This window comes from Schistocerca nitens, chromosome 3 (genome assembly GCF_023898315.1).
Source record: "Schistocerca nitens isolate TAMUIC-IGC-003100 chromosome 3, iqSchNite1.1, whole genome shotgun sequence".
Lineage (NCBI taxonomy): Eukaryota > Metazoa > Arthropoda > Insecta > Orthoptera > Acrididae > Schistocerca > Schistocerca nitens.
In genome coordinates this window covers 461,515,501-461,541,924 of record NC_064616.1, presented here as the reverse complement: position 1 = coordinate 461,541,924, position 26,424 = coordinate 461,515,501, and the positions used below count along the sequence as shown (strand labels likewise).

Here is a 26,424-nt window from a genome sequence, read left to right as displayed (position 1 = left end):
GGAGGTCGTGTATTAGAGTGGTTCAGGTCATACCTCACAAAGAGAAAACAAAAAGTAGTTATATCATCAAACAAGGGAAATTTCTTCTCTAAATGGGTGATTATTTCACAAGGCGTTCCACAAGGCTCAATTCTGGGTCCAATTTTATTCTTACTTTACATAAATGACTTGCCACTGAACATAAATTCACACTTCGTTTTATTCGCTGATGATACATCTGCCCTCATCGAAAGGGATCACTCAGAACAAATTCCCTCAACTGTCACAAATATACTAGACAGTTTAGATAACTGGTTCCAACTAAATGGGTTAAAATTGAATATTGGAAAAACACATTTACTACAGTTTAAAACTGAAAACTCTAGGATAAATATTACCTGCAGAAACCAGGAACTGAAAGAATCAGATTGTGTTAAATTTTTAGGAATACATTTGGACCAAAATTTATCCTGGTCTTCACATACAGAATACTTAGCAAATAAGTTAAACTGCCTGACCTTTGCTATGAAGATTTTGTCATATTCAACTGGCATGGAGATAAGAAAAGTAGCTTATCACAGCTATTTTGAAGCTCTTATAAGGTATGGCATTATCTTTTGGGGTAATACAAACAAAATCATTAGAATATTAAAATTAGAAAAACCAGTTGTTAGAAATATGTGTAACGCAAGACCAAAAGAATCTTTTCGCCTACTGGTAAGTAATCTAAAAATATTAAGTGCCCCCTGTTTTTACATTTATGAACTGATTATTTTTGCATAGAGTAACCCTACGTTATTCACAGACAACAATTTTAAGCATAAATACAGCACAAGGAATGAGACAAACTTCAATGCTTCCTACTCACAGGTTAAAGTTACACGCACAAGCCCTAGAATATATGGGCATGAAAATCTGTAACATGCTACAAAATAAATAAATAAATAACATGGAGCTAGGACAACTGAAACCAAAGCTGCATAAGTTATTAGTGGAGAAATGTTATTACTCCATAGAAGAACTTGTGAACGTTGATATGGAAGTCTGAGCAACGAAACATTATCTGTAAATTAAGCTAAGCAGTGTTGTGTCAAATGAATGATTGTAAACAATGTGTTCAATATGTAAACGCTGTTGTTATATATTACATTGTAATACATGTAAACTGGAGTATTGAAATATTGCTTTTGTAATACTGTATATACAAACTGTGATTGTAATGTAAATGTAATGATGACGAGTCCCCAGTACATCAGATCTGTGATTTGACTTTGTATGTTATGGGATAATAAAAATTCTGATTCTGCTGTAAGGTGCATGGATCAAGCGTTTTTAAAAAATAATTTTACTCTAAAGCTACCCAAATATTTTTAAAATCCACCATATTCCCACTACCCACTAGATGCAAAATTTTCACACCAGACAGGTGCTCAAAATCACCAGCTTTAGTGGAAAAACCAGTGATTGCCACGTCTTGCCCACATACGTGAGATCTGCGCGGAGTGCGGACCCACCGCACTACGTGACGGACGAATGCGACGCTGCGCTTGTTGGAGTGTCGTTGACAATTCACCAGTCGTTGCAACTCGTAGTGTAAACACTTGACTAAACACTCAGTACTGTAGTCAGTAGTGTAAACAGTGGCTCTCCAAACCCCAACTGATAAACTGCAATCTCGTATCACGTGTTCTCTGAGAAAATGTATTTTCAATATATAACCCGTATTTTAGGGAATGTCATTAATAACTTATTTTAACGTAAGAAACAAGTGCAAAAAGGTTATACAGTATCAGCCAAGAAAACGTTAAGGTATATACCACAACAAATTTTATACCAATCACTTAACAAAATGTTACATTTGGCCGCGTATTTGCTATTTGCACTCATTCTCTACAAGACTTTCAAGTTATTGTACGGAAGGTTGTTAGACAAAATATACGTGAGTAGTGTAGTCGAGGAAATATCTTGTGTCCGATGATTACTGAGGTTGACAACAGCATTGTAGAAATTCCGTTAACGATTTGACGGTGTCAACACCTTTTGTCGAAGAGTATTAGGTAGCCTACGTAACAGTTATTAGTGGAGATTCACAGTACATAAAAACTTTATTCGTCTGTGATCATACGCCATGTAGTTTTAGTAGAGTGTAATATGTGTTTCTTGTACCAATGACATACCCCTGACATTTTAGATGAGCAAGTGACTTCTAGACCTGTGCCCATCATATCGTAATTTTTACAATTCAGTTATGAATTGCTTATTTAGCTGTATATTTGTGTACAACCCAACATGATATATACTCGCATGTATCCAAGGGAAAAAGAAAAGTTGTATTAAGTAAAATTTCATTCAGTTTTTGCCGTCTCGGTATTGGAAATTAAAGTACTACAATGATTAGTTGAGGGTCTGCTGCCATATATTGGATTTCATTTTATCTCGTAACTTGTACAGTGTGTCATTCTAGAGCTCCCTAGCTTTTCGACATGGTTTTTGGACCATTGCTACACATATGATCCCATCAGTTTTTACATCTGGAATGTATTTTCTATGGTAGTTGATCTTAAATTTTGTAGCATTCACAGTGTGGTGAAAAGCATGATACTTCCAAAATAGATTTGTTTATATGTTACTTCTGTTGATCAGTTTACCCAGCCAGTTCCAGAAAACCATGTAGTTCAATGTGGAATCTGAACCATGTTGCAACCTGAAAATATATATATGTATGGTCTGTGTTCCTGACAGTAAAATAGAATTATTCTGATTGAACAAAATGTGACATCAGTTCCCTTTCGGGTTGATTACATCATATTTTGTAAGATTGTTCACTATATAGTGTCAAAATTTAGTTGTGTAGTTTTGTGCCCTGCATAATTACTTATCTGCTAAAAAGAAAGTTCAGTATGAGCATAGCCATGTTATGCAATCCAAAATAAGTAACTGTCCCCAGGAATTGAAACATCAATTACAATGATTTTGCAGAACATTAGGAAGTGTTTCTTGGTTAATATTATCATTAAAATAATAATATTCACTGCTTTGAGACAAGTACCTGAATACTTGGTTTCTGCTATGATACTACAAATTGCTGTTAGTATTTCAAATAGTGTTGTGAATAGAACCACACTCCTACATTCTTACAGTATGTTGATAATTGTTTCCCTTGATGACAAATACTTTGTCAGTTGCAAAGACTGCCGTTGTGGATCCCATGTGGCTCTGTATTGACAGTGTCTTGCAAAGTTACTAGATGTATGTGGAACCAGATGTCTATGCACAAGCCACACAATTCCTGTAAATTAAGGGCTGGTGGTCTGTGGGCGAGCAGCTGATGCCCAAGTGTGTCCCAGACGTATTCAGTTGATTCACATCGCATGAATGTGATGGCCATGTCAACATGAGTTCGCTACCATGTTACTCAAACGATTGTAGCATTATTCTGGCCTTGTGACTTGCATGTTACCCTGCTGGAAGTTGCCACTGCCGTTGGGGAAGATGTCAAGCATGAAGAAGTGCAGGTGGCTGGCAGTAATGTTCTCATAGGCCATAGCTATTATGGTACCTTTATCATTGACCTAGTATAACAATAAATAGGATTGTTCTGACCTTGCAACACATTTCCATTTTGGGTCAACATGGGCTCACACAAGGATTGTCTGCTGTAAGGTCCCATGTGCAGCAGTGTGTGCTGAACGGTGTGCTCCAAAACAATTTTGCCTGCACCACCATGGTATTGTCATCAGATCTACCACATATCACATGTACTGCTTGACAAAGTTGGCAAGCCTCTGACCTTCATGTTCTTTGATGAGCATAAACCTCCAACACCTTGTTGCCTACGCATGGTTTCATTGTCCTTCAGCCACCTTCCATAGATGTTTGCAACAGTAGCACTAAAACAATCAACCAGCTTGTCATTTTCGAAATGGCCATTCACAGGCACCAGGCCATAACAATCTCCCTTTGTCAAAGTCAATAATGTCAGCATATTTCCCCATTTGCAGTCCGTATCTTTGCTAGAATGATTCCACATTCGTCTCTGCTCCTCTTATATACTTTTTTTTTTACAGCATCATGTACCTGCAACATTGCTGGGCAGCATTCAACCTTATGGTGGGCAGTGATTGTAATGTTCTGGCTCATTTTCTTTTTTCTGTGCTATTCAAGTTATGAAAAAGGGGGTGCCAGAAGATAAGTGTTTCTATTGAAATGATTCAAACTGTAGGAACATTAATACAAAATGAACTTTCTAAATTATTTACAGAACAGTTGCAGAATTAAAAAAAAAAAAAACCAAAAATGGAACAATCATGCAGTTGTTCTACTTTACAAGTTCACATAATAACCATCAAAATAATTTATGATAACATACAGAAAAAATTTAATTTTAATCCAATAAAGGAACAAGTTTTGTTGGAATTTGATGTCTTACAATAGACCATTGTAAAATGTTGTAAGCGCACCTTGAAGTCCATGCTACTGGCAGTGATGGCAGAATGATGCTCGTGGCAGATGTATCATGCAGAACCTTGCCTCTTGCTATTGTACAGTGACAACCACCCTTGTTACATGCTCACTACGTTGGTACCTTACTGCAAGAACTTTCTAGATGTGACCAGATAGTGAAAAATCTTTAACTGAAATGGGAGTCAGGTGAGGAGAGACCATATCAACAAAACAGTTTTTAGCTGTTGTAAAGGGAATTCCAAGACCCATAAACTAAGAAAATAGACATATTGTAATGGAACCTACCTGAAGCACCACCATTTTGCTCACGTTGCATGTACACTTATTTTTATTTTAGACTCAATCACATCATATGATAACAACCACATCCAGTTTCGGCCACACGTTGATTCAGATTCTGTATTAATCTTATTTTTATTATTGGTGTCACAGGAGGCCTGATTTTATGTAGCCAGATTATGATCGGTATGACAACTGTGGATGGTCTCCCCGACCACTGCAAATCGTGGAGCTCCACCAAACCGCCTTCTGATGACCTCACCCTCCTTGCCTAGCAACTAACTGTACTTCTGTCAACAGCAGATGCTCCATAGACTTTGCACTTGTGTTTGTGAATATTCCCCACAATTTCTTTCTCTGCAGTGAGACATTCAATGACGGCATGGTGCTTGTAATGTAGACCACCTACAGATGCCATTTTGAAACTGTCCTGCAACTACACTACCTGTCGGAAGTGACAGAAACTTGATGCATTGACTCGTGACACTTCAAATAATACACACGTAATGTTTCACATTTGTAGCTTTGTTTTTGGCTGAGAAAAATATGGGGTGCATTATTTTCTGGGCATCCCTCATGTATTATCTGGATGTTCACTTCCAAGACATTTTGTGTTATACTGTGAATTTTATATGAATTCTGGGACACTGATGAATAAATAATTCAGTTTATTGTCATCTTGTGTTAGTGATAATATATATTGTATCCTCCATGTACCTGTGGTTATAAAGAATTTCTTTTAGGTTTGGATGCTTGGACTTGGGAGCACATATTCTAGATTCCTAATAAATGTTTCAACTAGCAAGGTATGTTGGGATTGGACATCTGTGTTAGGCTCTCTCTTCATAAAATTTTGCTTTCAATTGAAGCAAGTCTATGAGAAAAGTAGATTCCAGTAGTGCCGTGATTCTGTAAGCCATATTGATAGTATATTTTTATTCTATGTAATTCGGCATTTTTCCATTGGCTTTGAAAAGTTGGTTTTTAATGCCAAATCATAGGTTTTTAGTGCCAAATGAGAGAGGTGTAGCACCATCCGAGGGCAACTCACTATGCGATTCGTTACTGTAATGTTCCTGGTTTTCTGTTTAGTAACTAAGAAGTTTGTTGTTCAAAATTACTTTTACCGTGAGTGTTTTCACTGCAGTGCTGTTGCTCTCATCAGCTATAACAACACAAGTAACCTAAATGTCAGAACAAAAGAAGGGTAGAATGCCGGATATAGTTACTGAAATCTGTATTTCCCACATAATGTTTCCCTTTCTTCATGTTTAACAATTAATTATTTTCTGTAAAAAAAATGTTTTGAGGTTTGTTTGTGATAATTTGACCAATGTGCTCATGTCACAGTAACATTTCAAATTACACAATTTAAATGTGGCAGCTAAAGTGAAAATGTTTTGCTAGTTTGTTAAATGGTAGAAATTTCAACATAAACACAACTATTTTCTTATGTTTTTGAAACCTATAACTGAAAACTCCCTCCCTCCCTCTCTCCCTCCCTGCTGCCACCCCTACTTACTACTCACATACCACTACTAATGAATAACCAGCATAAAATACTCATTGTTGTCAATATTAGTTTAATATTGGACATCCATACAGACTACTGTTAACAGTTACCATTATGATTGAACGATAACTGTTTACAACATGCCAAGGTAGTGTAGGGGTAGTCCCGCCGAAAAATTTGATCTAGGACACTTACAGTGTGTCAAGCTGTAAACAACCTCAAATTATCCAAAAAAGGAGCCACCTAAACGGCAGAGCATGTGTATCATACTAGAATTTCTATATCCGTATGCTCCCTTGTGTCATCATTGTAGTCTTATATTTCATGAATATTAATTTTTACATGCAGCATAGCTTTGCAGTGAGAAGGCCAAACAAACTAAACTATTTGTTACTTTTATACTGTTAAAATTCAGAAAATTTTAGGTAAAATTTACACAAAACATCATTTTTACATTTTGTAAAGGCAAGAAAAAGGGGTTCTTAATAATCAAGGATTATTTTGATTTGATTTGATTTTTTGTTGATCCAGTTTTATCATATGGCACAAATTGTACAATTGAAAGTGGACAGGTCAAAGATAAGTTACAACAATACCTAGTATTAGCAAAATAGTAGGCAAATTAAAATTAGGTACCTATTACAATTAATTTTGTTACTTATTCAGAAATTCTCTGACAGAATAGAAACAGTGCTTTATTAGAAATGCCTTTAGTTTAGCTTTAAATATTGGATGAGTAGTATTTTTTATTTCCTCTAGTATCTTATTGTGCAGTATCACACCAATGTTAATTATGCTCCTCTGATAGGTGGTTGTTCTGTGATATTTTTGATGTATATTTGATTCCCTTCTGGTACTAAGTTGTGTACTTTTTTTTTTCTGTATCAGTTTGCCAGTTTTCAGGAGGTAGTCCCTAGTGAACAAGATAGTTTCATAAACGAATAAACTTGGAACATTTAGAACACCAAGACCACTAAAATGGGATTTACAGGACTCCATCTTTTTAAGGCCACAAATTATTCTTAAAGCTTTTTTTTGCATTCTAAAAACCTTTACACTCTGAGTTGAGTATCCCCAGAAAAGATCCCATATCGGATTAGTGAGTGGAACTGTGCATAGTATGCATGCAGTACTGTTGTTTTGCTTGTTGTAGCCTTTAAAATTCTTAGGCAATAGCACACAGATGATAGTTTTCTACACAAGTTATTTATCTGTGTGTCCCACTTTGTCTTGCTGAACCCAAAGACCCAAGAATTTTCTGACACTTACATTTTCTAGGGGATCATTTTTTAATTGGGCTTGAATAGACATTTGATTAGTTGGAGGAATTAAATGAAAATCGACTCAGTTTTTTCAGTATTTATAATGAGTTTGTTTTTTGCGAACCACTCGGAAAGTCTTTTCATAGAACTTTCTGCTGTGGACCGCAAAGTTTCTGGACTGGATCCAGTGAGCAATATGCTGGTGTCATCAGCAAACAGGATAGTTTTTGTGGGACTCATATATTCAACCAAGTCGTCCACATAAATCAAGAAAAGTAGTGGACCTAAGATTGAAACCTGTGGTACCATATTTTATTGGTAATTCCCTAGAAAGAAAGGAGTTGTTTCTTGTTTTATTTATTTTTTTGAATTCATACTGAAGTGATACTTTCTGCCTGTGGTTTTTTAGGTATGAACACAACCAGCTATGTGCTACACCTCTTACTCCTCGTCTTTCTAATTTTTCGAGCAGAATGTTATGGTCCAGAACATCGAAGGCTTTTGATAGATCTAGGAAAATATCTGCAGCTAATCTATGTTGATCAAGGGATGTTAAAATGCAGTCTAAGAATTCGAAAATTGCTGTCTGTGTAGATTTAGACTTTCTAAAACCATGTTGTTGTACTGTAAGAGGTGCATATTTATTTGTGAAAGTTAAGAGACTGTCATAGAAGAGAGAAATTGTTGCTCTTACCTTCATCTTTACTATGTTGTCAGTGGCAATAGATTACACCCTGTATATGTTGCAACAGCAGGCTCATCTGAATAAAGAAAATAGTGTGATCATAAGTGATAAACATGCTACCAAAAAAATTCAAACATACTCGTGCCAAACAAACTTTTACAAAGATTGGATATAAAATAACTATCCCACAATATGGTTCCATTTTGTAGCCCTTGTTGACAGTTCGAATTATGATGTATGTGTCACTCTTTTTTTTATTGTTTTACGTGTTTGTTCTGTTTAAAATATTGAATAAATAGTGGCACTAATAATTTTTATTACCTGCTGTTGTGTAAACCCCCTTATCAGATTGTATAACATTGATCTTTGAGGGCCGGAGGGGTGGTGGTGATGTTTATAGTGTTATAATTTGTACATTGGATAAAATTAGATTGAAAATGAGCAGGTGGACAACTCTGTACATCATGTAGAATAATAATTCATGTATTACTATATTCACAAAGAAATTGTACTATAAAATTGGAATATCTTACTGATGGTAAAACCGTACTGTTCACATTGTAGACAACAGGTATATAATCACAACCTAGGTACAACATACTCAATGTGACCCCCCTGCCCCCTTCTTTTCCAATTACAGAGCACCATATGTCATTTGTTTTGATGTAAGCTATCGCTTTGCCACTACTAATATGTGCAGTACTACAGCAGAAATTCTGTTTGTACGTTTCAGGTAATAGTAGTGTTTGTACTTTCAATTCCAGTTGTATCTTGTTTCTGGTTTGAAACAAGATCATTACTGACTGACTCGAACATGAATTTCAATATGTGCAATTGTTACGCAAGAACGATACCCCCAAGAAAATAGGTGTAAACTGGAAACTAGCAGTGCATAACCAGACTATTCATCTCTTGTTGGATTCTCATTGTTATTGGCAATAAGTCATCATAGTCAGTAAGAACTGTACAAATATTTAGGGACTACCACACACAGAGAAACTTATAAGTGAATGTCTACATAACTTAAGGTACAGACTAGGAGCTCGAATTTGGGGGTATAATACATCTATGAAATTGTTCACGTATGGAACTCTCTTCTGACTCAATGTCTGAAATACTTTATCTCACAGAATCAGCAGAGGAGTGCAACCAAAAGCATTGTGCATTGTGGTTAGATTTACATACAAAATATGAAGAACCACCTTCAGGAGTTAAGAACAGTATTATTAACTACCATTTAATTTTTTTAAAAAAATTCTTTCTTATTGTTACAATTTTGATTTCCATCCCATGAACCATGGACCTTGCCGTTGGTGGGGAGGCTTGCGTGCCTCAGTGATACAGATGGCCGTACCGTAGGTGCAACCACAACGGAGGGGTATCTGTTGAGAGGCCAGACAAACATGTGGTTCCTGAAGAGGGGCAGCAGCCTTTTCAGTAGTTGCAGGGGCAACAGTCTGGATGATTGACTGATCTGGCCTTGCAGCATTAACCAAAACGGCATTGCTGTGCTGGTACTGCGAACGGCTGAAAGCAAGGGGAAACTACAGCCGTAATTTTTCCCGAGGATATGCAGCTTTACTGTATGATTAAATGATGATGGCGACCTCTTGGGTAAAATATTCCGGAGGTAAAATAGTCCCCCATTCGGATCTCCGGGCGGGGACTACTCAAGAGGACGTCGTTATCAGGAGAAAGAAAACTGGCATTCTACGGATCGGACCGTGGAATGTCAGATCCCTTAATCGGGCAGGTAGGTTAGAAAATTTAAAAAGGGAAATGGATAGGTTAAAGTTAGATATAGTGGGAGTTAGTGAAGTTCTGTGGCAGGAGGAACAAGACTTTTGGTCAGGTGATTACAGGGTTATAAATACAAAATCAAATAGGGGTAATGCAGGAGTAGGTTTAATAATGAATAAAAAAATAGGAGTGCGGGTTAGCTACTACAAACAGCATAGTGAACGCATTATTGTGGCCAAGATATACATGAAGCCCATGCCTACTACAGTAGTACAAGTTTATACGCCAACTAGCTCTGCAGATGATGAAGAAATTGATGAAATGTATGACGAGATAAAAGAAATTATTCAGGTAGTGAAGGGAGACGAAAATTTAATAGTCATGGGTGACTGGAATTCGTCAGTAGGAAAAGGGAGAGAAGGAAACATAGTAGGTGAATATGGATTGGGGGGAAGAAATGAAAGAGGAAGCCGCCTTGTAGAATTTTGCACAGAGCATAACTTAATCATAGCTAACACTTGGTTCAAGAATCATAAAAGAAGGTTGTATACATGGAAGAATCCTGGAGATACTAAAAGTTATCAGATAGATTATATAATGGTAAGACAGAGATTTAGGAACCAGGTTTTTAATTGTAAGACATTTCCAGGGGCAGATGTGGATTCTGACTACAATCTATTGGTTATGAACTGCAGATTGAAACTGAAGAAACTGCAAAAAGGTGGGAATTTAAGGAGATGGGACCTGGATAAACTGAAAGAACCAGAGGTTGTAGAGAGTTTCAGGGAGAGCATAAGGGAACAATTGACAGGAATGGGGGAAAGAAATACAGTAGAAGAAGAATGGGTAGCTCTGAGGGATGAAGTAGTGAAGGCAGCAGACGATCAAGTAGGTAAAAAGGTGAGGGCTAATAGAAATCCTTGGGTAACAGAAGAAATATTGAATTTAATTGATGAAAGGAGAAAATATAAAAATGCAGTGAATGAAGCAGGCAAAAAGGAATACAAACGTCTCAAAAATGAGATCGACATGAAGTGCAAAATGGCTAAGCAGGGGTGGCTAGAGGACAAATGTAAGGATATAGAGGCTTGTCTCACTAGGGGTAAGATAGATACTGCCTACAGGAAAATTAAAGAGACCTTTGGAGAGAAGAGAACCACTTGTATGAATATCAAGAGCTCAGATGGCAACCCAGTTCTAAGCAAAGAAGGGAAGGCAGAAAGGTGGAAGGAGTATATAGAGGGTTTATACAGGGGCGATGTACTTGAGGACAATATTATGGAAATGGAAGAGGATGTAGACGAAGACGAAATGGGAGATAAGATACTGCGTGAAGAGTTTGACAGAGCACTGAAAGACCTGAGTCTAAACAAGGCCCCGGGAGTAGACAACATTCCATTAGAACTACTGATGGCCTTGGGAGAGCCAGTCATGACAAAACTCTACCATCTGGTGAGCAAGATGTATGAGACAGGCGAAATACCCACAGACTTCAAGAAGAATATAATAATTCCAATCCCAAAGAAAGCAGGTGTTGACAGATGTGAAAATTACATAACTATCAGTTTAATAAGTCACAGCTGCAAAATATTAACGTGAATTCTTTACAGACGAATGGAAAAACTGGTAGAAGCGGACCTCTGGGAAGATCAGTTTGGATTCCGTAGAAATGTTGGAACACGTGAGGCAATACTAACCTTACGACTTATCTTAGAAGAAAGATTAAGAAAAGGCAAACCTACGTTTCTAGCATTTGTAGACTTAGAGAAAGCTTTTGACAACGTTAATTGGAATACTCTCTTTCAAATTCTGAAGGTGGCAGGGGTAAAATACAGGGAGCGAAGGGCTATTTACAATTTGTACAGAAGCCAGATGGCAGTTATAACAGTCGAGGGCATGAAAGGGAAGCAGCAGTTGGGAAAGGAGTGAGACAGGGTTGTAGCCTCTCCCCGATGTTATTCAATCTGTATATTGAACAAGCAGTAAAGGAAACAAAAGAAAAATTCGGAGTAGGTATTAAAATTCATGGAGAAGAAGTAAAAACTTTGAGGTTCGCCGATGACATTGTAATTCTGTCAGAGACAGCAAAGGACTTGGAAGAGCAGTTGAACGGAATGGACAGTGTCTTGAAAGGAGTATATAAGATGAACATCAACAAAAGCAAAACGAGGATAATGGAATGTAGTCAAATTAAATCGGGTGATGCTGAGGGAATTAGATTAGGAAATGAGACACTTAAAGTAGTAAAGGAGTTTTGCTATTTGGGGAGCAAAATAACTGATGATGGTCGAAGTAGAGAGGATATAAAATGTAGACTGGCAATGGCAAGGAAATCGTTTCTGAAGAAGAGAAATTTGTTAACATCGAGTATAGATTTAAGTGTCAAGAAGTCGTTTCTGAAAGTATTTGTATGGAGTGTAGCCATGTATGGAAGTGAAACATGGACGATAACCAGTTTGGACAAGAAGAGAATAGAAGCTTTCGAAATGTGGTGCTACAGAAGAATGCTGAAGATAAGGTGGGTAGATCACGTAACTAATGAGGAGGTATTGAATAGGAGTGGGTAGAAGAGACGTTTGTGGCACAACTTGACTAGAAGAAGGGATCGGTTGGTAGGACATGTTTTGAGGCATCAAGGGATCACAAGTTTAGCATTGGAGGGCAGCGTGGAGCGTAAAAATTGTAGAGGGAGACCAAGAGATGAATACACTAAGCAGATTCAGAAGGATTTAGGTTGCAGTAGGTACTGCCAGATGAAAAAGCTTGCACAGGATAGAGTAGCATGGAGAGCTGCATCAAACCAGTCTCAGGACTGAAGACGACAACAATAACAATTTTGATTTTTGAACCATCCTCTTGGTATCTGTGTATACCAAAACAAAGCACGAAACACTTAGAAGTGCATAAAGCCCACTCAATTGTACATAGGTGGTGTATATTAATACTTGCAAATGATGAAATAATATTCAAATGTCATGTCATATGCTAATCCTATAATTACTGCCCCGTCTGAACTGCTGAACATATTGTATAAGGATACCTGTATGATCCTGTAGATGTTCAATGGTTCAGATGGGCAGTAACTATATGGTATGCCATATTGAATGATATGCAAAGACAGTCTGTGAGGCCTTAAAATAGTGAGAAATGCTTTCCTGAAGTGCTGGGTTGCCCGTCTGTTTTTACAGTAGCCTTGTTTTATTTGTCAAGTAATTACTATTAGAACTTTCTGGGTTTCTTATGGGGATTTAAAAATTCCCCTCAGTTATAATGATACTGATAGAGGTTACCTCTGTCAGATGGCACTAACACAAATTATCACGACCATTAATGAAAAATTGGTCACTTTATGCCAGATGCTAGAAAGTGACAGCATTTTGGTGTATAATTATGCTGGTTCTTTCTTTCTTGTCTGTCTTTTCCCTGTGAAATATGCTACCAGAAATAAGTGGAAAGCATGACTTTTTTTTTTTGCTGAACTTAAGAATTTAACAGTATACTTGCTTAGGAAGTGGTAATTTTATGTATGTTGTTAGTGACAAATTCATAAGGAAATGGTAACCAAAATTTTCTAAATTTAAACAGCTGGTGATAATCAATCACGCAAAATTATCAACAGCTGCCAGCAGGAAGTGTAAACATTTCAACTCCATTAGTCAGGAAGACAGGAACCTTTACACTCTCTAGCAAGACTGCAAAAAGCTCAGCAGAAAATTGTTAGCAGAGTTCTGACAGAACTCCATTCGTAACATTATGTTAGAGACATTAGGCAGGATGTAACATCGCCCAGGAGTGGTTTGACTAAGTTGTAAAGACACTGTAACAGATTCGTTAAGCAAATGTTGTGTAACTGAAGACTGCTGATGATTCATGAAGAACAGAACCAATTCAGTCATTTCGTATGACAACATGGAGCAGAGTGTCTTCTTATGGCATAAATATCCCACCCCCACTAGCTTAGACCACTTGTCAGTAGGATTAATTCTCTGATTTTGGTATGGTTACATCTTGTGTGTGTTTGTATTACGCTTGCTGCCTAACTAGATAATCAGCAATCTGTAGCCACAGATAATGAATTCCAGCATTCAGTACTGAAGTCTGTAGCCAGCATTGATGGGTAGTCCAAAGACCCAGCAGCACAACTCTGCTCCAGGGCAGAAGCTGCACTAAAACTCAAGTAACCCATAAGTCTGAGAGCCCACCCTACTGGTGGGCCAGGTTCAGAATGAAGTCAGACATCGCGGTCCACCTGGTGGGACAATGTGAGCAGTGATCTGGAACTGAGTACTATTGAAAACGGTATGTGAATCAAATCTCCTTGTTGCAGTCCCACCATCTGCAAGCAAGGCTACTGAGAGGGTGTGCCTACCTCGCTGGTAGGTGGCAGACCTCTGCACCAGGGTGTCATAGACTTACTCTCTGAGTTGATGGAGTGTCTTTGGCAGCCATGACTCCACTGTTGGATTCAGTGGATTCCTCTCCAGATTACGTAGCCACTAGCCATTCCAGAAGACACGGCAGTGTGTTGTATTCGGCGTAATAAATGTAATAATCTTGAAACAGTTTTATTGTGTCTAATGATGCCACACGGGTCCTCGGTCTGCAGCCTAACAAAATAATAGGGGTTTCCAGCTCCAGTGGATGACCCCTACAATGCCATAAATTTATGAAAAACAAAGAAATACTGCAGTTAGAATTATAATAGAATGTTGATGGGCCTACTAAACTGTGTGTTATTTTGTATCATATGCATATGCATAGTTCTCATATTTCTAAATTGTAATCTTTTAAATTAGAGTATTTGTCATTAAATTTATGAGTATTCTGTTTCCAAAATGAGTGAGAAAACAAATAATTTGTTTTTACAACATATTTTGCATAATAATTGTATATGCACTAGTTGGGTGCATATGCCAAATCCCTAACATCTGCCTTGCCTCAAAGTAATCTATCTGAAACATACATACATATGAAACTTGAGTAGATAAAGAAAGGAATATTACTTTTAGTTGGTTGGTATGGTATGGTATCTGTTGACTGATGATGCAAATAAAAAGTAGCTCAAGTGTGCTTGAGGTATCCTTAATGCTTTTGCTAGTTGTGAAAAAAATATTTTGCTGTAAAAATGTAATGCTGACAAAAGTTACTTGGAGAAAATTGTGAGGAAAATGATGTGATGGCTGTCAGTTTTGCAGAAAATTAATTATTTTCTTTAAAATAAGAACTCCTTTTTACTAAGGCAGTGACATAAGAATGGTTTTTTCAGTAGTTTTGTGCTACTATCAGTTCTGAGGATGTATACTTTTAAAGATATTTTATGTTTATAAACATCTTCAACATGACTCACTTGTAGTTCATATATTCCAAAAGAAACAAGTCTTGTGTTTCTGAATGACACAAATTTGGAATTTTTTTCTGAAATACTTCCATAGCACTCTTTAAATGCCTCTGAATTACACCCGTTTCACTCTGAATTGTTTATTAGTTTTCGTATTTATGTCCTGTTCAGGTCTTGAATAGTTTCATTTGCCTACCTGTCCACCCTTACACTCAGTACCTTATATTAAAAAATTGTATCCAATGCTAGTTTGAATCTGAGTCTCTTGTTTGAACATGAACAAGTAGAATATGGTGTGACACAAAATTTGTAAAGGTTCACAATTAAAACAAATTTCTAATGACTACCTTAAAAGCAAATTCTGATTCCATTTCAGCTCCTTAAATTACACCCACTACTAAGTGCATGGTGTCATTTTTCTTCACAGCTCTAAAATGTCTATCCACATTTTATACAGATACCTGGTATCTGTGAGTTTGACAGTTTTGTTCCTGTCAGTATTCATCTAAATAATAATAATAATAATAATAATAATAATAATAAAAGAATAGGCCTCCGGTATGTCCTGCCAGTCGTAAAAGGCGACGAAAAGAACAAACCACTAATAGGGCTAACCCCACTTTTAGTGTGATTAGTTGGTTCAGGACAGAACTGAAGAAGCCTCGGGCAAGCGCCGTCATGGTCGGGGACGACACTTGACCCCTTTGGCCGCCCACAATGGTAACGACACTGCTAGCCAACTCGAAAATGATTTAAATCCAAATAGAGGTGTTTTGCAGGATATGCTTCCTGCAACCACCCTAGAAGGAAAACAAAGACAGAGGATGAGATGGTCAGATGAAGTTAACTGACACCTCATGTTCTGTTATTACCAAGCAACAAACCTAGGAACCAACACAGCTGGATACAGATCACAAGTATACACAACATTTATTACCAGATACCCAGAATTAAAATTTTTAACAGAACAACGACTAGCTGATCAGATCCGTGTAATAATCAAAAATAACAGGATACCCCAGTCAGAATTAGAAAACATCAAACAACAAGTACAACAAATACTGGAACAAAATAATGTGCAATCAGAAGAAGAAGAAAATGCAGTAATGGACTCAAACATCCCAGAGCAAACAAACGAAGAACAACACGCATCAATTAAAGAATCAGAGGAAAACGAAATCTTAAGACAGCCATCAGAACAAGCACAAATAGAACACGAAGTGACACGCATGTTAGATATAGAAGAAAAATTTCAGCTGACATATATAGAATACAAAGACACAAATACAGACATTAGACCATTCTTGCATAGATCGCCAAATAACCCACAAGTCGAAACAACAATAAAAACTACCAACACAATCATACACAACAAAATAAATGAAAACACAACTATGGAAGAGTTACAACTACTGGTTTATATAGGAGCACTCACTACACTAAATATACACACTAGGCAGAGATCAGAACCAACCAGCACACAGAAGAAACCCACAAAACCAGCATGGCAACACAGACTACAGATCAGAATAGAAAAACTGAGAAAAGACATCGGACAGCTAACACAATTTATAAGAAATGAAATGTCAGACAAAAAACGAAAAAGGTTAGGTAAAATCTCACAACAAGAAGCGATAGAGCAATTAGATGAAAAGAAGCAAAAATTACAAGCATTGGCCAAACGACTTAGGAGATACAAAAAAAGTGAAAATAGAAGAAAACAAAACCAAACATTCAACACAAACCAAAAGAAATTTTACCAGACAATAGATAACACACACATTAAAATAGACAATCCACCAAACATAACAGACATGGAACACTTCTGGAGCAACATATGGTCAAACCCGGTACAACATAACAGGCACGCACGGTGGATACAAGCAGAAACAGACACATACAAGATGATACCACAAATGCCTGAAGTGATAATTTTGCAACATGAAGTCACCCGAGCAATTAATTCTACGCACAATTGGAAAGCCCCTGGAAAAGATAAAATAGCAAATTTCTGGCTAAAGTTGTTCACCTCAACACATTCACATCTACCTAAATTATTTAACAGTTACATTGCAGACCCATACACAGTCCCTGATACACTTACACAAGGAATAACTTATCTGAAACCTAAAGATCAAGCAGACACATCAAACCCAGCAAAATATTGCCCCATAACATGCCTACCAACAATATACAACATATTAACTACAGTCATTATACAGAAATTAATGACACATACAACACAGAACAAAATTATAAATTAAGAACAAAAGGGCTGCTGCAAAGGAGCACGAGGATGTAAAGAGCAACTGATAATAGATGCAGAGGTGACATATCAAGCTAAAACTAAACAAAGGTCGCTACACTGCGCATACATTGATTACCAAAAAGCTTTTGATAGTGTACCCCACTCATGGTTACTACAAATATTGGAAATATACAAAGTAGATCCTAAATTGATACAGTTCCTAAACATAGTAGTAAAAAAATTGGAAAACTACACTTAATATCCAAACAAATTCAAATAATATCACATCACAGCCAATACAGATTAAGCGTGGAATATTTCAAGGAGACTCATTAAGTCCTTTTTGGATCTGCCTTGCTCTGAACCCACTATCCAACATGTTAAATAATGCAAATTATGGATATAATATTACTGTAATATACCAACACAAAATCACACATTTGCTATACATGGATGATCTAAAACTACTGGTAGCAACAAATCATCAATTCAACCAATTACTAAAGATAACAGAAGTAATCAGCAATGATATAAATATGGCTTTTGGAACAGACAGGACTCGCATTCGGGAGGACGACGGTTCAATCCCGTCTCCAGCCATCCTGATTTAGGTTTTCCGTGATTTCCCTAAATCGTTTCAGGCAAATGCCGGGATGGTTCCTTTCAAAGGGCATGGCCGATTTCCTTCCCCATCCTTCCCTAACCCGAGCTAGCGCTCCGTCTCTAATGACTTCGTTGTCGACGGGACGTTAAACAACGCTAACCTAACCTAACCTTTTGGAACAGACAAGTGTAAGAAAAATAGCATAGTCAAGGGAAAACACGCTAAACAAGAAGATTACATATTGGATAACCACAGCGACTGCATAGAAGCGATGGAAAAAACAGATGCCTATAAATATCTAGGATACAGACAAAAAATAGGAATAGATAATACAATAACTAAAAGAAAAATATAGACAAAGACTACCAAAAATACTGAAAACAGAATTGACAGCAAGAAACAAGACAAAAGCTATAAATACTTACGCTATACCAATATTGACCTACTCATTTGGAGTAGTGAAATGGAGTAACACAGACCTAGAAGCACTCAATACACTTACACGATCACAATGGCACAAATATAGAATATGTCACATACATTCAGCAACAGAAAGATTCACATTAAGCAGAAAGGAAGGAGGAAGGGGATTTATCGACATAAAAACCTACATTATGGACAGGTAGACAATTTAAGAAAAGTCTTTATAGAATGAGCAGAAACTCACAAAGTACACAAAGCAATCACTCATATAAATACATTGGCTACACCATTGCAATTTCATAACCACTTCTACAACCCTTTAGATCACATAACATCAACAGATATGAAGAAAGTAAATTGGAAAAAGAAAACACTACATGGCAAGCACCCATAACATCTAACACAGCCACACATCGATCAAGACGCATCCAACACACGGCTAAGAAAAGGCAATATATACAGTGCAGTGAGATGGAAGGATTCATGATTGCAATACAGGATCAAACAATAAACACCAGATATTACAGCAAGCATATTATTAAAGATCCCAATACCACAACAGATAAATGCAGACTTTGCAAACAACAAATAGAAATAGTAGATCACACCACAAGCGGATGTACAATACTTGCAAATACAGAATACACCAGAAGACATGACACTGTAGCAAAAATAATACATCAACAACTTGCCATACAACATAAACTAATAAAACAACACGTTCCCACATACAAGTATGCACCGCAAAATGTACTGGAGAATGATGAATACAAATTATACTGGAACAGAACCATTATAACAGATAAAACAACACCACATAACAAACCTGACATCATACCAATAAAAAGAAGAAATTAACACAACTAATCGAAATATCCATACCCAATACAACAAATATACAGAAGAAAACAGGAGAAAAAATTGAAAAATACACCCACCTGGCTGAGGAAGTCAAGGACATGTGGCATCAGGATAAAGTTGACATTATACCAATTATACTATCAACTACAGGAGTCATACCACACAATATCCACCAGTACATAAACACAATACAGCTACATCCAAATGTATATATACAACTACAGAAATCTGTAATTATTGATACATGTTAAATTACCAGAAAGTTCCTAAATGCAATGTAACATATACCGTACAGTTAAAAGGAAGTCACGCTTGATCAAGGTCCCCATCACTTTCCATTTTTAACCAGACAAAACGTCTGAGAAAGGAAAGAAAATAATAATAATAATAATAATAATAATAATAATAATAATAATAATAATAAATCCCGTGGAGGCCCGGGAAAAGAATAGGCCTCCGGTATGTTCTGCCAGTCGTAAAAGGCGACGAAAAGAACAAACCACTAATAGGGCTAACCCCCCTTTTAGTGTGATTACTTGGTTCAGGACAGAACTAAAGAAGCCTCGGACAAGCGCCGTCATGGTCGGGGACGACGCTTGAACCCTATGCCCGCCCACAATGGTAATGACACTGCTAGCCAACTAGAAAATGATTCAAATCCAAATAGAGGTGTTTTGCAGGATATGCTTCCTGCAACCACCCTAGAAGGAAAACAAAGACAGAGGATGAGATGGTCAGATGAAGTTAATCGACACCTCATGTTCTGTTATTACCAAGCAACAAACCTAGGAACCAACACAACTGGATACAGATCACAAGTATACACAACATTTATTACCAGATACCCAGAATTAAAATTTTTAACAGAACAACGACTAGCTGATCAGATCCGTGTAATAATCAAAAATAACAGGATACCCCAGTCAGAATTAGAAAACATCAAACAACAAGTACAACAAATACTAGAACAAAATAATGTGCAATCAGAAGAAGAAGAAAATACAGTAATGGACTCAAACATCCCAGAGCAAACAAACAAAGAACAACACACATCAATTAAACAATCAGAGGAAAACGACATCTTAAGACAGCCACCAGAACAAGCACAAATAGAACACGAAGTAACACACATGTTAGATATAGAAGAGAAATTTCAGCTGACATATATAGAATACAAAGACACAAATACAGACATTAGACCATTCTTGCATAGACCACCAAATAGCCCACAAGTCGAAACAACAATAAAAACTATCAACACAATCATACACAACAAAATAAATGAATACACAACTATGGAAGAGTTACAACTACTGGTTTATGCAGGAGCACTCACTACACTAAATATACACACTAGGCAGAGATCAGAACCAACCAACACACAGAAGAAACCCACAAAACCAGCATGGCAACACAGGCTACAGATCAGAATAGAAAAACTGAGAAAAGACATCGGACAGTTAACACAATTTATAAGAAATGAAATATCAGACAAAAAACGAAAAAGGTTAGGTAAAATCTCACAACAAGAAGCAATAGAGCAATTAGATGAAAAGAAGCAAAAATTACAAGCTTTGGCGAAACGACTTAGGAGATACAAAAAAAGTGAAAATAGAAGGAAACAAAACCAAACATTCAACACAAACCAAAAGAAATTTTACCAGACAATAGATAACACACACATAAAAATAGACAATCCACCAAACATAAGAGACATGGAACACTTCTGGAGCAGCATATGGTCAAACCCGGTACAACATAACAGGCATGCACGGTGGATACAAGCAGAAACAGATACATACAAGATGATACCACAAATGCCTGAAGTGATAATTTTGCAACATGAAGTCACCCAAGCAATTAATTCTATGCACAATTGGAAAGCCCCTGGAAATGATAAAATAGCAAATTTCTGGCTAAAGAAGTTCACCTCAACACATTCACATCTAACTAAATTATTTAACAGTTACATTGCAGACCCATACATATTCCCTGATACACTTACACATGGAATAACTCATCTGAAACCTAAAGATCAAGCAGACACATCAAACCCAGCTAAATATCGCCCCATAACATGCCTACCAACAATCTACAAAATATTAACTTCAGTCATTACACAGAAATTAATGACACATACAACACAGAACAAAATTATAAATGAAGAACAAAAAGGCTGCTGCAAAGGAGCGCGAGGATGTAAAGAGCAACTGATAATAGATGCAGAGGTGACATATCAAGCTAAAACTAAACAAAGGTCTCTACACTACGCATACATTGATTACCAAAAAGCTTTTGATAGTGTACCCCACTCATGGTTACTACAAATATTGGAAATATACAAAGTAGATCCTAAATTGATACAGTTCCTAAACATAGTAATGAAAAACTGGAAAACCACACTTAATATCCAAACAAATTCAGATAATATCACATCACAGCCAATACAGATTAAGCGTGAAATATACCAAGGAGACTCATTAAGTCCTTTCTGGTTCTGCCTTGCTCTGAACCCACTATCCAACATGCTAAATAATACAAATTATGGAGACAATATTACTGGAACATACCCACACAAAATCACACATTTGCTATACATGGATGATCTAAAACTACTGGCAGCAACCAATCAACAACTCAACCAATTATTAAAGATAACAGAAGTATTCAGCAATGATATAAATATGGCTTTTGGAACAGACAAATGTAAGAAAAATAGCATAGTCAAGGGAAAACACACTAAACAAGAAGATTACATATTGGTTAACCACAGCGACTGCATAGAAGCGATGGAAAAACAGATATCTATAAATATCTAGGATACAGACAAAAAATAGGAATAGATAATACAAATATTAAAGAAGAACTAAAAGAAAAATATAGACAAAGACTAACAAAAATACTGAAAACAGAATTGACAGCAAGAAACAAGACAAAAGCTATAAATACTTATGCCATACCAGTATTGACCTATTCATTTGGAGTAGTGAAATGGAGTAACACAGACCTAGAAGCACTCAATACACTTACACGATCACAATGCCACAAATATAGAATACATCACATACATTCAGCAACAGAAAGATTCACATTAAGCAGAAAGGAAGGAGGAAGGGGATTTATCGACATAAAAAACCTACACTATGGACAGGTAGACAATTTAAGAAAATTCTTTCTAGAACGAGCAGAAACTAGCAAAATACACAAGGCAATCACTCATATAAATACATCGGCTACACCACTGCAACTTCATAACCACTTCTACAACCCTTTAGATCACATAACATCAACAAATACGAAGAAAGTAAATTGGAAAAAGAAAACACTACATGGCAAGCACCCGTATCATCTAACACAGCCACACATCGATCAAGACGCATCCAACACATGGCTAAGAAAAGGCAATATATACAGTGAGACAGAAGGATTCATGATTGCAATACAGGATCAAACAATAAACACCAGGTATTACAGCAAGCATATTATTAAAGATCCCAATACCACAACAGATAAATGCAGACTTTGTAAACAACAAATAGAAACAGTAGATCACATCACAAGCGGATGTACAATACTAGCAAATACAGAATACCCCAGAAGACATGACAATGTCGCAAAAATAATACATCAACAGCTTGCCTTACAACATAAACTTATAAAACAACACGTTCCTACATACAAGTATGCACCACAAAATGTACTGGAGAATGATGAATACAAATTATACTGGAACAGAACCATTATAACAGATAAAACAACGCCACATAACAAACCTGACATCATACTCACCAATAAAAAGAAGAAATTAACACAATTAATCGAAATATGCATACCCAATACAACAAATATACAAAAGAAAACAGGAGAAAAAATTGAAAAATACATCCAACTGGCTGAGGAAGTCAAAGACATGTGGCATCAGGATAAAGTTGACATCATACCAATTATACTATCAACTACAGGAGTCATACCACACAATATCCACCAATACATCAATGCAATACAGCTACATCCAAACATATATATACAATTACAGAAATCCGTAATTATTGATACATGTTCAATTACCCGAAAGTTCCTAAATGCAATATAACATGTACCGTACAGCAAAAAGGAAGTGACGCTTGATAAAGGTCCGCGTCACTCCATTCTTAACCAGACTTCTAAAAAGTCTGAGAAAGTAATCATATAATAATAATAATGATGATGATGATGATGATGATGATGATGAGCAGCTGTTAAGCTAAAAGTTCACTTGAAATTCACCGCACTTTAATAGGTTTGATCCTCTGAGAGGTGGTATGCCATTGCTTTGACCTTTCAAGTAACTTACCCCCTTTGTCGTACCAGACACAATGTCTTTTTACAAAAATCTTTGAAACCACCTCAACGGCATTAGAACTAAATGGAAATGCAAATGGGGGACATTAACAGTCTGAGGCCTTATGTGAAACTAGCTAACAAAAAGATGAATAGAATATGCAAGTGAAACTTCTGAACCTTACCCCTCCCCCCTCCTCTCCAAAGGTCATTCTCATGCAATTATTTGCTCAGTGGATCTGGTGCAGATACTCAAATTTTATTGCCCAGAATCGTATCCTAATGAGCAACATGTGCCCATCTGGCTGCAGATTATGCATACGTAACTAGATGAGACATTGATCAATCACAGGCTATGTAATGTCAATTCAAAAGAAGTATTTATAATATTGTTTGCTTGGTGCTCTCTAGCATATAAATATTTGTTAAGAGAAACCTTGCTATACAACTTGAACTCCATGTAAAATATTTTGAATGCAGCTCATGGTGTACAGTAAGATGTCTTTTAACATTTATAATATTATGTGTGATGCATAAAGTTAGGTTGGTAGAATAGTTATGACTTTAACAGCACATGACAATATTTTTCTCTTCTTTAGAACACTAATACCATCCCCCCCCCCTTTTTTTTTAAAGTATTTTATAATTTGACACTAAATTACAATTTCAGTGTGACTGTTTGTCATTATGAGTGTTGTTAAAAAGTAACTTAAATATGATGTGTGTAAAAAATCATTCACTTTTTTTTTTTAAGTTTACAGAAACAGACAGGTGGATTGACCAAAACATACTTCAGGAGGCAAATATCACAGTAGAGGCTGTAGAAACACATGTATAATACATCAACTGCTACTGCTACCTTACATTCCTTGTTAAATAGAGAAATTAGGAAAGAATTAAAGAAAGTTGTAAACAGGCTCGAATCACTCAAACCCTGTATTAAGAGAGAATTTAAAGATATGTTGGAGAAGGAGGGTAATGTTTTATTTCTAGTTGGTTCCTGTTCACCTGAGTTCTGAGTGATTTCTATGAATCATATTGACAGTATTTATTTACACAATATATAATCTTGCACAGTGATTATGACCTTTCATATGAGAAGAGTTGGTTTCAGATCCCCACCAGCCATTCAAATCTAGGTTTTTGTGTGAGTTCTTGAAATCAGCTGTACACCTACATACATACACTGTAAACCACTGTTCGGTGTAGGGCAGAGGGTACCTTGTACCACCACTATTTGTTTTGTTTCCTTTCCTGGTCTGCTCGCAAACGAAGTGAGAGAAAAGTGATCGTTTATGTGCCTCTCTATGAGCCCTAATTTGCCTTCATAGCCCATATGTGAAATGTGCATTGGTGGCAGTTGAATTGTTCTGCAGTCGGTCGCAAATGCCAGTTCTCTAAATTTTGTCAATAGTGTTTCGTAAAAAGTTCATCATCTTCCCTCTAGGAATTCCCATTTGGGTTCAAATCTCATCTCCATAGAACCCACATGTTGACTGAACCTGCTGGTAACAAATCTAACAGCATGTCTCTGAATTATTTGATTGTCTTCCTTTCATGTAACTTGGTGGGAATCCCAAACACGTGAGGAATGCTCAAGAACTGGTCACACAAGTGTTCTGTATGCAATCTCCCCCTACTACTGATCTTACATACTCATTCCATTTCATATTGCTTTGTAACGTTACATGTAGGTATGCAATAGCTGTGACTGTGTCAAACAATGCCACCAGTGTGGTATTAGAACATTACAAGATTGTTTCTTTTTGTACTTGTCTACATTAATATACATTTTTCTATGTTTAGAATAAGCTACCATTCATAACACCAAATAGAAATTCTTTGTTAAGTCATCCCATATCCTCCCACAGTCACACAACAGTGACACTTTGTCATACACTACAGCATTCTCAACAGACAGTTGCAGATTGCTGCCCATTCCATCTGTCTTAACATTTATGAATATAGGGAACAAGAGCAGTCCTATTGCACTTCCTTGGGGCACTCTTGATGATGAAGGAGATTGCTGGCATGATTTATTTGAATATGACACAGCCAGTTACTTTCCCCAACCTTTTCCTACCAGAACTCGTGCTTTGTCGGTAGTAGTTTTGTTGACTGAAACTTACCACGTGTAATGCCAAGATAAAAGTTATGAATTCTGACATTGGAAAAGATTTTTTTTTCTCTTAATAAATGGTTATTGTTAAAGTAAAGATGAAAAATTGAAACACTTTGTCAAAATTTAAAAAATATGAAACAGTAGCTACTTTACACATTGTATTAAAGGATTAAAATAACACTTAGTTTTCTGTTTCACCTATCTTTCTGTAGTATCTGAAGACCAGCTATAATTTTCCATTAGTCATTTAAATCAGTTTTTTCATTATATCTTGCTATATATATTTTATAAGCATAAGACACTGTGTAACCATTACATTGAAAAGAAGATAATGAAAAGTAACAATGATATCATAAAACCAGTTGATGATTTTTTTGTATTGAAAGTAGTTTAAGATGATGACCAAATAGGCAGCAGAAGAAATAACTGAAAGAGTAAACATCGCCAGAAGTACTTTTGACAAAGGAAACAGAATTTCCAGAGCTAACCTTCTAATGTGTATGAAACAATAACTTTGCAATCAGTGTGTGTTATTAGTTCCCACTTACAGCAGTGAGACATGAAATATTTTGTGTGACATGTTTCA

General features: G+C 36.5%; 1 protein-coding gene across 2 annotated transcripts in view; it reads left to right on the top strand.

The window, feature by feature from the left end:
* The first annotated feature begins 1,548 nt into the window (after positions 1–1,548).
* Positions 1,549–26,424, top strand: part of LOC126248387 (dehydrogenase/reductase SDR family member 7) — a 209,182-nt gene continuing 184,306 nt past the window's right edge. The window contains exons 1-2 of one of the 2 annotated variants that reach the window (XM_049949332.1): positions 1,549–1,788; positions 5,466–5,528. The gene's annotated coding sequence lies outside the window, so the exon portion shown is untranslated. The remainder of the gene's footprint in view (positions 1,789–5,465; positions 5,529–26,424) is intronic. The other variant, XM_049949331.1, reaches the window with a different exon arrangement.